The 19,464-nt window shown below is 40.3% G+C and overlaps 1 long non-coding RNA gene across 1 annotated transcript; it reads left to right on the top strand.

Annotated features, from left to right (window-relative positions):
* Window positions 1–481: 481 nt before the first annotated feature.
* Window positions 482–13,218, top strand: LOC118801656. Its single transcript, XR_005006559.1, has 2 exons — window positions 482–702; window positions 12,284–13,218. It is a non-coding gene; the product is annotated as an uncharacterized LOC118801656 (long non-coding RNA).
* Window positions 13,219–19,464: the final 6,246 nt, after the last annotated feature.

The following is a 19,464-nucleotide window of genomic DNA, read 5'->3' on the forward strand; positions in this document are numbered from 1 at the left end:
GAGGCTGACGATGAGGCTGACGACGAGGCTAAACTGCTGTAATAGTGAAATGAAAGGGAAATGAAAATAAATGAAAATATTATATTCAGTGTAAATATGAGATAAACACTGATGTAGACGCTCTGACAGAGGGGGTCTCTGAGCTCCCTGCGCTGGAACCGAGTGTAGGTTCTCCTCCTTCAGCTCAGCAGTCCTGAACGTCTGTCTGTCAGCAGAATCTGGGGCAGTGAATCCTACAGTGGCTGAAACATCTGTGTTCTCCTCCGTCTCCCTCTGTCAGACACAGCGCACTGACTCAGTCACGGAGAACCTCGCTGTGCTGAGACTCAGATCCAGCTGAAGGGAAATAACAGAACAGAAAGAACAGAGGAGAAAGGAGGATAACAGAGGGGAAAGGAGGAGAACAGAGGAGTACAGAGAAGAACAGAGGAGCACAGAGAAGAACAGAGGAGAACAGAGGAGTACAGAGGAAACTGAAGAAGAAAGAAGGAGAACAGGAGAAAAGGGGAGTACATAGGAGAATGGAGAACAGAGGATAATAGAGAAGAACAGGAAAACAGAGGAGAATGGAGGAGAACAGAGAAGACTAGAGGAGAACGGAGGAGAATGGAGGAGAACAGAGGAGAACAGAGCGTCCTCACTCCTTTCCTGAAGGAATCAGACGAACTCTGAGTCAGTTCAATCAGCTGCTCTAATGTGCAGGTTCGATTCGCTCTGTCTGAGCTGTCGGGGGGTTTGAGGATTGGGTTGAGGGCGGTGGGTCTACACTCGTGGCTCTGCCCTGATTGACAGATGCTTAATGACCACGAGGACGGGGCGGGGGACGGTGTGGGGGAGGGGTATGTAAAGAGGGACACGGTGGGGAATCTGTGCCAAACCCTCCTCAGTGCTGCGGCTGGAAACACTGTAGAAACAGACGGACTGACTGGCTGTTCACACTGCAGATCAGTGTGGATCAGAGAAATACAGAAATACATAAAACACTGCTCTGCAGTCATTAGCATTACCATTATTAATAATAATATAGTCACTGAGTTGATTAATTAGTGCCTCAATTACGTTAGTGCAGTACACTGTACATGCTGACAGTGTGGATTAAAGTATTTAATAAGATATTAATTCATATTAATATGTAAAATAGTTTCTATGTCTCAATAAAAATAACTGGTAACACTTTATAAAAACAAACCATAATAAACAGCAACTTAATCATTAATAGTTTGTTAATAACTCTATTATATAGTTATATTAATAAGTGCTGCATTCAAATTATTAACTATTGTTAATCATAACTTACTGATGTACAAATAACCAATAAAGATTGATACTCATAACTCATAAATTCCAGACGTTGGAATATTAAACACAGTTATTTACTATATTTTTACTTTCTGATGCGTAAACTTTCCCTTAGTGCTTAATTATTAATCATTATTAACCGGCTCACTCTTTTTAGAGCATTAATAATCGTTAATTAGGGCCCGTTTATTAAGCTCTGACTTTGCAATGCTTTTATAAAGACATTGTATCAGTTATGACACTCAAAACACATTTCTGAAAAGCACTTAGTGTTTTATTTGTGACATAAAACACTTAATTAATGAATCATACAGTCTGTATTATTAACGAGTCATATACAAATAATCAGTAATTAATTTGAATTGTAGGAATTCAGTCATTAATCGTAGCTTGTTAGTGATGATATATATATTTGATACTTACAAATGTTTCCTTAATTCCTAATTAATCATTATTAAGTGGCTATTATTTACTTTTAAACACATTAATATTAATAATTGATTGGGATTTTGTTATAGAGTTGCAATGTTACTTTTTGCACTTTAATATATGATATTAATGAAAATCATTTCCAGTGTTTTCATTATGTGTATGTCGCTAAGCACTAATGCACAGATAACATTCATATATTCATTAATTTTCATTAATGAGCGCTGAGATAATGAGTTAGTAGCTATTTATGAGGCCTGTTATTATAATGAGGTGTAACACTGCGTTGTTTTACACGTTATTGCTAAATAACTGGTAGCAGGAGACTTTGAGTTCAGCACTGTGTTATTATTATTGTTATTATTATTACTATTGTGAATGTGAAACTGCAGTTGCTCGACGTTATTATTAGTTGTGCAGCTGTGTGCTGCGCGTCCTGCGGTGTATATATGATTAGGAATGTCTCCTTTAAGCTGTGTATGATAATAAATATCGCTGTTCCTGATTATGAATGTGCGTTTATGAACTGTATGATTATAAATATCCACACAGGGCTCATATGATTATGAATGTCTCTCTTGAACCCTATATGATAATAAATGTCCCCGCAGGACCTGTATGATTATAAATATCTCCTTAGCGCAGCATCGCTAATGACTTTCTTGCTGGTAGCTGTGGCGGCTCCGCGGGTCAGCGGCGGCTCCCGGAGGGCAGGAACGTGTTCGTTATGGACGCTGCCAATTAGACCAGATCATTTCAGACCAAACGAAGACGCCCCTGATCTCCTGAATCGAGCGCTGATTTGAGCGGCGCTCGGGCGGCGGTCCGGTCTGGAGAAAGTGGAGGGCTAGCGTGGCGCCGGAGCGCGGGGTTTGAGGAGATTAATTGCGGTGGGAGGCTGCGGCGGGCCGCGGGGTTTGGGGGGGGGCGTTCCGACCGTGCCTGGCTGAAGCCCTGGAGAACCTTGACTGTTCTGGCTTCATTTCAGCCGTGTCGCTCAGCCGAGGCAGCGCTCTCCCTCGCTCTCCTTCTCTTTGTTCTCATCGTGTTTGCCGTCTATGTTAACAAGCCCCGCCGGCCCCCGAGGACCCCCGTCATCATCCTTTCATAGCGACGAGCTCCGCACAATGAGAGCTCTGAGCGGAGGACGCTTCATCCTTTGGTGCGACCGTTCCTCGCCTCGCGCTAATTAATTAAGACGTGACGCCAGCTAATGTACTGGAATCGACTGGAAAAATGGAGCAGAGCTGCCTTCTGCTGCCAGTCGAGCTCCCGTGAGGAATGCGTTTGATCTCTGATGTACGTGTGATGTACGCTCATCACCATTAGAGCTGGGTCGATACTTCGATTAATTGCTGAAACTTCTAATCACTCTTTGCATCCGTGTGTATTTATCTGTGCTGATTCTTCTTCTGTCAGATTTCTTTTGTGCTGACTCGTCCTGCAGTTTTTGAGATACTGACACAAACTAACTCTGGAGTGTCCTGTCTTACTGTAGGTTGTGGGCTTGTATACATGTTTTTATTTGGACATGAGTTTTGCATCCATTTGATTTTGGGAATGAATGGTGAAACTGTTTGTGCATCACTCTTATATCCCCAAAATACAAGTACACTAGCAAAACTCTAGCAGCCACCTGGAATACCATAGCAATCTCACCCTAGCAACCGCCTGAGACAACATAGGCACTGGAATACCAAAGAAAATGGTTAGCAACAACCTAGCAAACACCTGGAACACCATTGCAAACCCCTTACTTAACATCACCCCACCTACCACCTCCAATACTTCTGCAACCACACAGCAAAACACAAGAAACCGCCTAGAATAACATATGAGCCACTTAGGTACCCTAAGGTACCACAGCAACCGCCCAGGAAAACCTTACCAGCAACTGCCTACACACCCCACCTCAAACACTATAGCACCGTACTACCTTGGACACCTTAGCAACCACTCAGCAACATCCTAGCCATCACACCTTCACAACCACCTGAAACACTGTAGCAACCACCTGAGAACACCCTAACATCCAGCCTAATTACCACTGCAACTGCTCAGCAACACCTAACTACCACCAAAAAAACAGAAACTGCCTAGTCACACCTTAGCAACCACCTCAAACTCTGTAGCAACCACCTGGGAACACTCTAGCAACTACCTTGGATGCCTTAGCAACCACTCGGCAACACCCTAGCCATCATACCTTCACAACCACCTGAAACACTGTAGCAACCACCTGGGAACACCCTAACAACCAGCCTAATTACCATTGCAACTGCTCAGCATCACCCTAACTACCACTTAAAATTCCACAGCAACCATCCAGCACAGTAACACTGGGCTGTTTTTATCAGTTTAGGTTCCATATATGAGCTGTAGTCTGAGAAGTGTTTACATACTTCATCAAACTCTTATATCACTACATATATATGTATGTATATATATATATCACTGCATACATGATATATCACTGCAGACTGTATGCTGTCGTGCTGGCGGAGGAAAAGTGAGAGGCCTGTTTGTGTCTGTTATGATTCCGTAAGTAAATTTTCCTGGCTGTAAAACTCCCGGCTCGTTCGGTCGGCGTCCTGAAGTCCCGCTGCGTTTGTGCTGCGTTCTTTAATGGAAACATATGAGCAGAATTTATCATCGGCTCTTGACAACAAAGAGCCGAGGATTGTTGTGTCGCTCTCAGACAGGTTTAACTGCGGCTCCGCTTTGTTCTCCAGCCGAGAAACACAAACAGATTAAGAGAGAGAGAGAGAGCGCCGCGCTGGACGACCACGTTCTGCCTTCAGAAGTGCCGAGAGTTCCACACTGAGGACCTAAAGAGCTGAAGAGTGGAGCGCTCGGGCGGAGATAAGCTGCAGAACGGTTTTGTAACACTTTAACACTGGCAAACGTGTTTACTTCCCTCCTTTAACTCTTTAACTCAGACTTTATACACGTAAGAAAGTACCGAACACCTCGCAAGTGGTCTGGTATATCGGCCGAAGTGGAGTAATCACAGTGCTCTCCGTGATAAAGGTTCTCATTTTTATAAACAACGTTCTTTAGATTTTAATCACTGACACTTAACGATCTTTAGATTTCTATCACTGACACTTAACGATCTTTAGATTTTAATCACTGACACTTAACGATCTTTAGATTTCTATCACTGACACTTAACGATCTTTAGATTTTAATCACTGACACTTAACGATCTTTAGATTTTAATCACTGACACTTAACGATCTTTAGATTTCTATCACTGACACTTAACGATCTTTAGATTTTAATCACTGACACTTAACGATCTTTAGATTTTAATCACTGACACTTAACGATCTTTAGATTTCTATCACTGACACTTAACGATCTTTAGATTTCTATCACTGACACTTAACGATCTTTAGATTTTAATCACTGACACTTAACGATCTTTAGATTTCTATAACTGACACTTAACGATCTTTAGATTTCTATCACTGACACTTTTAACGATCTTTAGATTTCTATCACTGACATTTTTAACGATCTTTAGATTTCTATCACTGACATTTTTAACGATCTTTAGATTTCTATCACTGACATTCTAAACAATCTTTAGATTTTAATCACTGACACTTTTAACGATCTTTAGATTTCTATCACTGACACTTTTAACGATCTTTAGATTTCTATCACTGACATTCTAAATGATCTTTAGATTTTAATCAGACACTTTTAACGATCTTTAGATTTTAATCACTGACACTTTTAACGATCTTTAGATTTCTATCACTGACATTCTAAACGATCTTTAGATTTTAATCACTGACATTCTAAACGATCTTTAGATTTCTATCACTGACACTTTTAACGATCTTTAGATTTCTATCACTGACATTCTAAATGATCTTTAGATTTTAATCAGACACTTTTAACGATCTTTAGATTTTAATCACTGACACTTTTAACGATCTTTAGATTTCTATCACTGACACTTTCTAACGATCTTTAGATTTTATCACTGACATTCTAAACGATCTTTAGATTTCTATCACTGACACTTTTAACGATCTTTAGATTTCTATCACTGACATTCTAAATGATCTTTAGATTTTAATCACTGACACTTTTAACGATCTTTAGATTTCTATCAGTGATGTTTTTAACAATCTTTAGATTTTAATCACTGACATTCTAAACGATCTTTAGATTTCTATCACTGACATTCTAAACGATCTTTAGATTTTAATCACTGACACTTTTAACGATCTTTAGATTTCTATCACTGACATTCTAAACGATCTTTAGATTTCTATCACTGACACTTTTAACGATCTTTAGATTTTAATCACTGACACTTTAAACGATCTTTAGATTTTAATCACTGACATTCTAAACAATCTTTAGATTTTAATCACTGACAGTTTTAACGATCTTTAGATTTCCATCACTGACATTTTTAACGATCTTTAAATTTCTATCACTGACAGATTTTAATCACTGACACTTTTAACGATCTTTAGATTTTAATCACTGACACTTAACGATCTTTAGATTTCTATCACTGACACTTTTAACGATCTTTAGATTTTAATCACTGACACTTTTAACGATCTTTAGATTTTAATCACTGACACTTAACGATCTTTAGATTTTAATCACTGACACTTTTAACGATCTTTAGATTTTAATCACTGACACTTAACGATCTTTAGATTTTAATCACTGACACTTTTAACGATCTTTAGATTTTAATCACTGACACTTTTAACGATCTTTAGATTTTAATTACTGACATTCTAAATGATCTTTAGATTTCTATCACTAACATTTTTAACATTTTTATCTCCGATGTTTTTAACGTTCTTTAGATTTCTATCTGTGGTGTTTTTAATGATCTTTAGATTTCTATCTCTGACAGATTTTAATCACTGACACTTTTAACGATCTTTAGATTTTAATCACTAACATTTTTAATGATTTTTAGATTTTAATCACTGACATTCTAAACGATCTTTAGATTTCTATCACTGACATTCTAAACGATCTTTAGATTTTAATTACTGACACTTTTAACGATCTTTAGATTTCTATCACTGACATTCTAAACGATCTTTAGATTTCTATCACTGACACTTTTAACGATCTTTAGATTTTAATCACTGACACTTTAAACGATCTTTAGATTTTAATCACTGACATTCTAAACGATCTTTAGATTTTAATTACTGACACTTTTAACGATCTTTAGATTTCTATCACTGACATTCTAAACGATCTTTAGATTTCTATCACTGACACTTTTAACGATCTTTAGATTTTAATCACTGACACTTTAAACGATCTTTAGATTTTAATCACTGACATTCTAAACGATCTTTAGATTTTATCACTGACGTTTTAACGATCTTTAGATTTCCATCACTGACATTTTTAACGATCTTTAAATTTCTATCACTGACAGATTTTAATCACTGACACTTTTAACGATCTTTAGATTTTAATCACTGACACTTTTAACGATCTTTAGATTTTAATCACTGACACTTAACGATCTTTAGATTTCTATCACTGACACTTTTAACGATCTTTAGATTTTAATCACTGACACTTTTAATGATCTTTAGATTTTAATCACTGACACTTAACGATCTTTAGATTTTAATCACTGACACTTTTAACGATCTTTAGATTTTATCACTGACACTTAACGATCTTTAGATTTTAATCACTGACATTTTAACGATCTTTAGATTTTAATCACTGACACTTTTAACGATCTTTAGATTTTAATTACTGACATTCTAAACGATCTTTAGATTTCTATCACTAACATTTTTAACATTTTTATCTCTGATGTTTTTAACGATCTTCAGATTTCTATCTCTGATGTTTTTAACGATCTTTAGATTTCTATCTCTGATGTTTTTAACGATCTTCAGATTTCTATCTCTGATGTTTTTAACGATCTTTCAGATTTCTATCTCTGATGTTTTTAACGATCTTCAGATTTCTATCTCTGACGTTTGTGTGAGTCTGAATTTCTGTTGTTTTCAGCTGTCGTTGAGTTTCTGTGCTGCTGTTTTTGTTTGTAAGATGTCGCGCTGCTGCAGCTGGAGAAAAGAGGCAGAGAGGAGCGCTTTTCCCTGCCAGCCTGCTGTCTCGCTGTTTATGTCCCTGTTTCTCTTTCTCTGTGCTATTGATCCTTCATTACTCTCGGAGGTCCTTATCTAATCCGGCCTTGACATCCACCTGCTCCAGATCGGTGTAGCGCTGTGTTTGTGCAGACAGCAACACCATTTGCATTTCCGTAGAGAATCAGGTGATGAAAGGCGGCCCTACGTCGCCTCTCAATCTCCGGGAAGCGCATATTTTAGTCTGGTTTTCCCAGCGTCGCAGGGAGTTTTCACATTTCAGTCATGTCGCTCACCTCTGAAAGAGGTCGTCCGAACAAACGCCGCCATGAAACTTTAATCCGCAGTCAGCTGAATATCCACTTTCAGCGCTATTGATCCAGCGCCTCCAGACAGTCCGAGAAATTTTGGCTGACGGAGACGCCGCGTCTTCCCCGCGATCTGCATTCACACCGTGTTAGCAAGAGCTACTAGCGGCTAGCACAGTTTTCCTGATCGTCATCATTTTTGAAGCGGGGCATCTCTCGGATGTTCCTCACGCTAACGGGGTCAGATTCAGACCCCTAGAGACTGAACCAGGACACGTTCCACCAATCTCGGTTCTTTTCCTCTACATGCAGGAGCTCAGGCAGCGTAAAGTAGGCCACAATGCAGTCAGTGCATCCTGTCTGCACATCACTCACCAACTGTACAAGACCCGAAAGCGCAGCTCTGAAACCAACCCAAACCTGAGAGACCCGATAAGGCCCAACTGGTACTGCTAAATCTGAAACCTGAACACGATCCAAACCCGTCCAGCACACGCTAACAGAGATGGATTATGACTAACGCGGTTTTAGGGAGCAATTCCAGCTATGGAGTACACTAGTGAGAGAGTTCACGAGGGAAACACACGAGAGAGTTCACGAGGGAAACTCACGAGAGAGTTCACGAGGGAAACACACGAGAGAGTTCACGAGGGAAACTTACGAGAGAGTTCACGAGGGAAACTCACGAGAGAGTTCACGAGGGAAACACACAAGAGAGTTCACGAGGGAAACTCACGAGAGTGCACAAAGATTTCTACCAGTCTTTGGATTTCTGTTGCTAAGGTTTGCACAAATCTTAAGAATTCTTTTGCTAATATTTCCACCAAACTTTAGATTTCTATTGCTAATTTTTATCAATATTAAAATTTCTATTGCTAATATTTACACTAATCTGAGAGTTTCTATTGCTAATGGTTCCATAAATCTTTAGATTTCTATTGCTAGTGTTTTCACCAATCTACAGATTTCTACTGCTGCTGTTTACAACAACATTAGAATTTCTATCGTTAGTTTCCAGCAATTCTATTACTTTAATTACTAATTGTTAGTTTGTTTCCACTAATTTTGATTTCTGTTGTTAATGTTTCCACTAATCTTTATACTTCTATTGCTACTGTTTCTGATAGTCTCAGTGTTTCCTCTGCCGTTTCTAGTAATTTGAATGTTTCTGTTGCTGATGTTTCCCTCAGGCTCAGCATTTCTGCACCAGATGTTTAATTGATGCAGATGCTGATGTTTCAGTGTAGCCAATGAAATGAAAAGCTCGTCTTTGTCCTTTTCTCAGAGTGTTTGTGAACCTGAGCAGCGCTGGGCCACAGCGCGGTCACACCTTGTTGTTTCTGATCCGTGCTTTACTGACCCGTCCGGTGTTTTTCACCCTGACGTCTGTTCCTGGTGGCCGTGTGGAGGTGCTGCTCCAAAGCCGCTTATAGATCGATGAAGCAGAACAGCGGCTGCCAAAAACTGCTCTCGCGTCTCTCCCAGCAACCCTGCAAAACGGCCGCTGTGGACGGATCGATATCCAGTTAATTTCAGTCCACACACACAAATCCCTCCGACAGAGCCTCGCACGCTCCGTCAGCTTCTGACTCGGAGAGGCAGCGCCGGCTTCTCCCGAGCGCGGCGTCGTATTCGGCCTAGCAAGAGCTAGCATGCTAATGCCTTCAGCGGTGTTGACCAGCTGCAGTAGCGCGCTGGTGGCACGGTGACGTGGTGTGAACCTGAGAGCCACAGGCCCAGTAAAGCTAATCCAACCTCAAACCATCAGGCTAATGCTGAGGACACGGCAGGTCAGAGAAGGAGCAGGACCATGCGGAGGTGCCCTCAAACAGCTGGACCCTCTGCTGGAACTGTCTCACCTCCTCTACTGGAACTGTCTCACCTCCTCTACTGGAACTGTCTCACCTCCTCTACTGGAACTGTCTTATTTCCTCTACTGGAACTGTCTCACCTCCTCTACTGGAACTGTCTCACCTCCTCTACTGGAACTGTCTTATCTCCTCTACTGGAACTGTCTCACCTCCTCTACTGTAACTGTCTTACCTCCTCTACTGGAACTGTCTCACCTCATCTGCTGTAACTGTCTTATCTCCTCTACTGTAACTGTCTTACCTCCTCTACTGGAGCTGTCTTACCTCCTCTACTGTAACTGTCGTACCTCCTCTACTGTAACTGTCTCACCTCCTCTACTGGAACTGTCATACCTCCTCTACTGTAACTGTCTTACCTCCTCTACTGTAACTGTCTCACCTCCTCTACTGGAACTGTCTTACCTCATATGCTGTAACTGTCTTATCTTCTCTACTGTAACTGTCTTACCTCCTCCACTGTAACTGTCTTACCTCCTCTACTGGAACTGTCTTACCTCATATGCTGTAACTGTCTTATCTTCTCTACTGGAACTGTCTCACCTCCTCTGCTGTAACTGTCTCACCTCCTCTACTGGAACTGTCTTACCTCCTCTACTGTAACTGTCTTACCTCCTCTACTGGAACTGTCTTATCTTAAACGTGTAGATTTCTATTGTTTCTAAACACTTTAGAATTTCTGTTGACAACAATCCTAAAATTTCTGTTCCTAAATTTTCCACAAATATTTATTTCATTTTAATTTAATGCTGATGTTTATTAGAACCCTAAAATCTTCATTGCTAACGTCTCCAGTGATCTTTATAGATTTCTCCTGCTGATGTTTAGAACAGTCTTCTCTCCTAATCTCTGCTCTGAGCGGTTCTTCCTCCTTAGGGATGGGTTTGTGCTAGCATGCATGCTAATCACACTGTCTAGCTGAAGTGACCTTAGTGAACTCTTCGCTAAGAGGTAGTATAAATGTGGATCTACGTGTCGACACCGCTCTAGTGTCCGCTCTGGTGCTCTTACTGGTGATGTAGTAGTGCTTGGTGACTGAGTGACTCACACCGCCGTGTTCCTGTGTGGAATGACGGTTCGGTTCTGTAAAGATCCGTTTAGCTAGCGAGCTGCAGGGCTGCTCCAGCTTTCGGGTGGGAATGTGCAGCACTGGTGCAGATTAAACTCCAAAGCAGCCGAGTTCCTTTCCTCCCCTCAGTGTCATCTAGCGCTGTGTGATGGTTCTGTGCAGATACTGGGTTCCTGACGGTCCCTCAGGCTGGATGATAGATGGCTGCAGAAATCCAAACATCTCCCGAAAGCTAAAACAAATAATCCCAAACAGTCCGACGCCAAGAAATGCGAGGAGGCGCTCGGCAAGAATAACAATGTCGAGAGCGTCAGAAAATATGCGCGATATCCAAACAAAACCGGCGCATTTCTGCCCCAGCGGAGCGCCGACCCTCGGAGAGAACGGCATGTGTTTGTTGGCTGAAAACACGCAGCGTCTGGCAACCGTGGTGGGAAACCACTTAGACGTGTTCTCTCTGCAGCTGGAGAACATTCCTCTCCGTGTTCAGCCCGTTCTCCTGCATCTGTACAGTAGCAGTTAAAGGAGCATTATAGACAACTTAGCTGATACCTTAAACCATTGCCACCTTAAATCCACTGCCACCTTAAATGCACTGCCTCCTTAAATCTACTGATACCTTAAAAGCATTGCCACTTACCTCCACCTCCACCTTAAATCCACTGCCACTTTAAATCTACTGATACCTTAAATTCATTGTCACCTTAAATCTACTTAAAAAGGCACCAGTGGATTTATGGCTAAATGTAGGTATTGTGATATAAACTCAGTCTGTTCTACAGTTTCTCGTTAGGCTGAATGAATAACCGACTCTAAATGTAGGTATTGTGATATAAACCGAGTCTGTTCTAGTTTCTCATTAGGCTGACTGAATAACTGACTCTAAATGTAGGTATTGTGATATAAACTCAGTCTGTTCTACAGTTTCTCATTAGGCTGAATGAATAACTGACTCTAAATGTAGGTATTGTGATATAAACTGAGTCTGTTCTACAGTTTCTCATTAGGTTGAATGAATAACTGACTCTAAATGTAGGTATTGTGATATAAACTGAGTCTGTTCTACAGTTTCTCATTAGGTTGAATGAATAACTGACTCTAAATGTAGGTATTGTGATATAAACTGAGTCTGTTCTACAGTTTCTCATTAGGCTGAATGAATAAGTGATTTATAAGCTACTTGTTTCTTGTCTTTTCCAGTGACTCCAGAGAAGAACAGTAACCACAGGAACCATCCTCCACACACTAAAGGCTTTGGCCAGACACGTTCCTCGGGTTCTTCAGGTTCTTCAATCTTCAGAAACGTCCTGAGTGTCCCACTGGTCCTGACTGCCACGTTTACACTGTTGCTCCTGTCATTGTAACCCCTGCCCCTAGGGGGTGCCCCAGTCTGAAGACTCATTTGCCCCCAATTTTGGAAGATAGAGACTCTATGCCACGTTTTCTAACAGCAAAGCTGGACATGTGGGCTATACTGGTGCTTTCTGTCTTCTGGACAAGGTCAGCCGAGATGAATCTGAGGTTATGGATGACCGTGTCAGACGCTAATGGCCTGAAAAGGAGAAAAAAACCTTCTGCACTGGACATTTTTCCACCGCTTACGTTAAAATGATCCAACAAAATCTGCTTATTCTACCTTCTGTTAAATTAACACCTGTTCGCTCTTATAGACATTAACACCGACGATGTACCGCATATTTATACAGCGTAGAATTTCCATGGTAACGAACTGTAGAGCACTTCAGTCAGCGTTTTTTAAAGACGAAAGAGCAAAATGCAATATTTTCAAGCTCATAATCTGCTTTATGAATCCTTCTTGGTACTATGTACCTAGATTTACATAATTAAACACTATGTTCTAGATGTTTTTATCTGAGGTCCTTTAACAGACTGTATGGGTTCTGTATTTATTCTGGGTTTATAGTGGGAGGCATTAAACTGATGATCGGCTGATGTATGTATGTATGTATCTGGTCACACCTGTTAAAGGTGATTTTCTACAGATCGTTTTCTCCTCAGGTGAAAGATTCTCCTCCAGAACTCCTGTAATCCAAAAGTGCAACAATGATTAAACCACACTTTCCTTCAGTAATGCACATTTTAACGTATCTCTAATAAACAGACTGGTCCTCAAACCGCTGAAGCAGTAAAGGCTTTAACTTTGTGCAGTTGCTACTTCGGCACACTAGGGGGCGCTGCGTGTCTTATACTTTTTCAACAGTCAAAAGTCCAGTTTTTTACTCACAGCAGCACAAACCAGCGGGATATTTAGCAGAGTTAGCTAATATTAGCTATTTTGCTATGGGCTGAATGAGTGGGGTTGAAGTGCTGTAGACTGAATGGGCGGAGCTAAACTGCTGTAGGCTGAATGGGTGGGGCTAAACTGCTGTAGGCTGAATGGGTGGGGCTAAACTGCTGTAGGCTGAATGGGTGGGGCTAAACTGACTGTAGACTGAATGGGCATTTTTATTGCTCAACAGTGCTACTTTTTCCCCAGTGGACAAAAACAAAACAGCACCAGTCAGTGTTAAACTCATGCTTATGAACAATGATGAATTGTCCAGATGGAGCAGCATCATCGTCCACTGACGGGCAGCTAAACGGGTTAATATCACACACCATTAACTCCAGACAGACCTCTTTACTGCTGGAGGCAGATTTACAGCATGTTTAGAAGAGCAGCACAACTCTATTACACTAAAATACACCCATAATTCACAGCACTGAAGACCTCTGGAAAAACACCTACCCATCACATCAACAGCTGCCATATGCATTATTAATATAATACTACTAATAATAATGTTGCTTCTTATTTATTTTGCACCTTTTAAAACGTTCAGAAAGAGCTTCACAGGAAGATTAGAGGAAAAAATGATGAATAAAAACCCAAGAAACCCAAAGAAAAAGAAAAGTCCAATAAGCAGGGCACGCCAAATAAACTGAATATATGACTTTAAATGAGCGTAACAGAAGAAAATAAGTCAAGTCGAGAAGCAAATGAATGAAATAAATTGGAAATGATGGTCAGAATGAGTAACTTAGAGAAAAGTAAGATTATAAATAAAGTTATAACAGAAACACGAGGAGAAAAAGTGAGGAGTGAAACTTTTGGCCTCCACTGGCTGTAAAAACAGTGCTGGATTGTTAAATCAATGTTGGGTTAATATGAGGATCATGAAGTGGTCCCACCTCTGGATCTTCTGCAGCGAGCGCCAGCGTGAGGGTCTCTGAAGGTTGGTGTTAAGCCGTATTTTTAGTCGGGTAAATGTCAGAATGTATTGAGCGGCTGAAGGTAAAATGTGGGAAAAGTGGGTTTCGTGGTCGTCCTCCTCCGTCCTTCGCGCTCCCTCTCCGAGTTCTCCAGCTGCTCGGCCGGTGTGGAAGTGTGAGAAAGTGGAAAACAACTCCATCAGTGTTGGGTTCCCCTGCTGTTCCTCCTCCTGCTGAGCTAACAGCACCTATTTACCCACAGCGACAGCGGCTGCTATCGCCACACGCTTCCCAATAAACCCAGCCTGCCTGACCTTCCAGCACGGCTAACGGCTTTTAGCACTGAACCAGGACAGACCGGATATGGTGCAGACATGAATTCGGAGGTGTTGGGACAGGATCGCCAACTCTGTCTCACAGCAATCTGGGAGATTATTCAGTCATTTAGTTGGTTTTATTTTGGGAGGAACATGGTGGGAGCCCACCAATCACAGACCAACCAATCATAGACTAATCAATCACAAGCCAACAAATTACAGACTAACCAATCACAAGTCAACCAATCATAGACTAACCAATCATACACTAACCAATCACAAGCCAACCAATCATAGACTAACCAGACATAGACTAACAAATCACAAGCCAATCAATTATAGACTAACCAATCACAGGCCAACCAATCATAGACTAACCAATCATAAGCCAACCAATCATAGACTAACCAATCATACACTAACCAATCACAAGCCAACCAATCATAGACTAACCAGACATAGACTAACAAATCACAAGCCAATCAATTATAGACTAACCAATCACAGGCCAACCAATTATAGATGTACCAATCATACACCAACCAATCACAAGCCAACCAATCATAAACTAACCAATCACAGGTCAACCAATCATAGACTAACCAATCATACACTAACCAATCACAAGCCAATCAATTATAGACTAACCAGACATAGACTAACCAATCATAGACTTACCAATCATACACTAACCAATCACAAGCCAACCAATCATAGACTAACAAATCACAGGCCAACCAATCATAGACTAACCAATCACAAGCCAACCAATCATAGACTAACCAATCACAGGCCAACCAATCATAGACTAACCAATCACAGGCCAACCAATCATAGACTAACCAATCACAGGCCAACCAATCACAGGCCAGCCAATCATAGACTAACAAATCACAAACCAATCAATTATAGACTAACCAATCACAGGCCAGCCAATCATATACTGACCAATCACAGGCCAACCAATCACAGCCAACCAATCATAGACTAACCAGACATATACTAACCAATCACAGGCCAGCCAATCATAGACTAACAAATCACAAACCAATCAATTATAGACTAACCAATCACAGGCCAGCCAATCATAGACTGACCAATCACAGACCAACCAATCATAGACTGACCAATCATACATACACGTAGAGTTTCGTCCCTCAAACGATGAATAAATGAGTTTCTGGCAGACGTGAGGGTGAGATCTGGTTCCGAAGCCCAGGAGAAGTTTTGTGTAGGCGAGTTTGAAAAGTGTAGGTCGTCAGTGAACGTGGACGATTTAAAACGCTGCGCTGTGTTTGTGATTTAAACTCTTTCTCCGCGGCTGAATGGAGTGGACGTGTGAAGGTCAGCAGCGTTAGGACTTCAGCAGACATTCAGTCAGACAGTTTTCACCACAGTGATCTCAAGGTCTGATTTCTAATTAATTTCCTCCACATTCACTCAGTGAATATATAAGCAAATGTGCCAAAGGCAGAAATGTAGTAATGAAATAATGAAATAATGTAATACAGATGATTCTTCTGAAGTGGTTCAGAGTCAGAGCTGAAACACATTCAGGACTTTAACTGATCTTAGACTTTCAAATCCTTTTGTTCTGAGTGACTCTAAACCTTAATTATGATTATTTTATTAAAATAAATGATCAAAAATTCCATTTTGTCCCTACCAAAACAATCATAACTACCCAAACTGACCAAATGTTTCAGTAGTGACTGTTTCAGCAGTGTCTGTTTCAGTAGTGTCTGTTTCGGTAGTGTCTGTTTCGGTAGTGACTGTTTCGGTAGTGACTGTTTCGGTAGTGACTGTTTCGGTAGTGTCTGTTTCGGTAGTGACTGTTTCGGTAGTGTGTGTTTCGGTAGTGACTGTTTCAGTAGTGACTTTTGGTAGTGACTGTTTCGGTAGTGTCTGTTTCGGTAGTGACTGTTTCGGTAGTGTCTGTTTCAGCAGTGACTGTTTCAGTAGTGACTTTCGGTAGTGACTCAGTAGTGCCTGTTTCGGTAGTGACAGTTTCAGCAGTGACTGTTTCAGTAGCGACTGTTTCAGTAGTGACTTTCAGTAGTGACTTTCAGCAGTGACTGTTTCGGTAGTGACTGTTTCGGTAGTGATTGTTTCAGTAGTGTCTGTTTCAGTAGTGACTGTTTCGGTAGTGTCTGTTTCGGTAGTGTCTGTTTCAGCAGTGACTGTTTCAGTAGTGACTTTCGGTAGTGACTCTTTCAGTAGTGACTGTTTCGGTAGTGTCTGTTTCAGTAGTGACTGTTTCAGTAGTGTCTGTTTCAGTAGTGTCTGTTAAAAAAGGCTTCACCCACAGTCTAAAACTCTGTTTCGGTAGTGACGTAATTTATGAATTTTATTTTTTTCATTTAAAAATTCAACTTTAAATCTGTCAACAATGTATTTAAAAATGATTAAAAAATACAAATAAAATGTAAGTATCATGTTCAGAAGTTGGAGGTTAAGGTTCAGGACAGACTCCTCCCAACAGAAAGAGCCCTATAATTGATGATGTGCATATTTAGATTATTACTGTCTCTATTAATGCCTTTATTGTTCAAACAGATCAGAACAGAATCACTGTAAATAGCGAAGATCTGAACTATTTACTGTTTTATTAATAGTTTGTTTGCTGTAGAGCGATATATATATATATATATATTTTACAGTTTACTTCTTAAATGACAGTGAAATTCACTGAAATGGTCAAATGAATTAAATAGAGAATTATAAATACAGTCTTTACTCTGTGTGTTATGATATATCATCAACACATTCTAATTATATTTTGTATTAATTAATCAATCAAGGGGCCCATTGGTTTTATTTTTGGTGAAATGTGTCTTTTTGTAACTGAAAGGGTTTGATGTTGTGTGTAAACACTGATGAAGTTTTAAAACGTCACATTCAGTATATCTGTGATGTCACAGTCATGAACACGCTTACCTGTGCGCACCTGTTCGGAAACTGGAGCTATCCCATAATTCATCTGCCTGCAATTCTACAGCCATGAACACAGTTACATTCATTCTGCTTCCTGTATCAGCACCAACACCAGTATTATTAATGATAATAATATTAATATTAATAATTACAGTGCTGAATCACTCACACACAAGCCAGGCAGCCTGGAACACGTTTTACCCATAATTCAACACTGTGCTCACACAGCAGCACCACCACACAGTTTACAACACAGAAAACATTAATTTGTCAATAATTCATATCAGTCTACATACAGAATGATTAGTAAGACAGATACTGATCATTGTTTCTACATCGTTATCAGTTACATGATGATGAGAGATTCACAGACACATCCTGATATATGTATATAATATATATATATATATATGTATATATATATATATATATATATATATATATATATGTGTGTATATATATATATATATATATATATACACACACACATGAATGATAACTGTGGAAAAAAAAAAACAAATCTCCAAAACTGTAAGTTTACAGGTGAAGCAGAAACACTGTTAACTGTAATGAACGTTGATGAAACAGGATATTTTATTAGTAATTCTGGAAAATATTATGTACACTAACAAACAGCACAAATGGAAATACAAGACTTTGTGTGTGTATATATATATATATATATATATATATATATATATATATATATATATATATAAAATAGGGTTTTATTTATTAACAAGTCAATTTAAACTACATTTTAAATTTCACTCACTGATAAAATTAATTGATTACTGTCAGATTATCTGAAGAGGTTAAAGGTTAATGTCTAAATAATAATAATAATGAAGAATAATAATGATAACAGTCAGTAATTGATAACATTGTCCATTGTTATTATTACAGCAGGGCTGCACTGATCTGACTCTGATCTGCTTCTTTAACTCACCTGAATTTGTTCTGACCTTTACCTGACCACCAGGCCAGGTCAGCTGATAAAAAAGTACTATTGACCTGCACTGTTTACTCCTCCTCCTCCCTCTAATTATTATTATTATTATTATTATTATTATTATTAATAATATTATTATGAAGGCTGTATGAAGATGCTAAGGCCTTGTTTGTTTCTGTATTATTCTCCTGTGTAACTGGACTGACCCTTAAATGACCTGTACTGAACCATCAGAGGAGGTTAAACGGTAACAGATGGATGGAGTAGATGGCTGAGACGGATCTGCATGGTTCTACAGCAGAAACAACTAGAACCAGACAAAGAACCAACGAGACAGAGCAGAAGAACAAAAGGAAACACTACAGGAAGAATTACTGGAAAAACCAGAGGGAGAACCAGAGGAAGAACCAGAGGAAGAACCACAGGAGGAACCCAAGAAATAAACACCAGAAGAACTAGTAGAAGATTGAGAGGAGGAACCTGAGGTATAAACAGAGGAAGAACTGGAGGAAGAACCACAGGAGGAACCGGAGGAGGAACCTGCAGCAGTAGGGCTGTGAGCCGAGCTGACTCTGAGCTGACTCTGAGGCAGTGCTGATGAGAACTCTGAGAGCGTTCCTGTTCACGGTGCCTTCTGCGGAACGTTCTCATTCCCTCCTCGCTGACGATCTCCTGCAGACCCGTCAGGCCGAGCCGAGTGAGGAGGAGAACTCCAGAGCGAGCGCTATCGGAGCGCCGTTCTTCAACAAGGTCATTGACGCTAATGTGGAACGCGGCGTTTCCGAGGGGATCCGCGTCTCAATTCCCTCCCGATCTCCTCTCTGAAATTCATTAGCGAGCGGAGCGGAGCCGTAAACTCTGATGGGAACAGAAAATTGAAAAGCTGAGATTTAATTTTGTTATAACTTTGTCTCGTCTCCATGGGAACGGCTCGTCTCCCGCGCCTATTAGTTTGGAGGCAAAGG

Source organism: Colossoma macropomum, unplaced genomic scaffold (assembly GCF_904425465.1).
Source record: "Colossoma macropomum unplaced genomic scaffold, Colossoma_macropomum, whole genome shotgun sequence".
Lineage (NCBI taxonomy): Eukaryota > Metazoa > Chordata > Actinopteri > Characiformes > Serrasalmidae > Colossoma > Colossoma macropomum.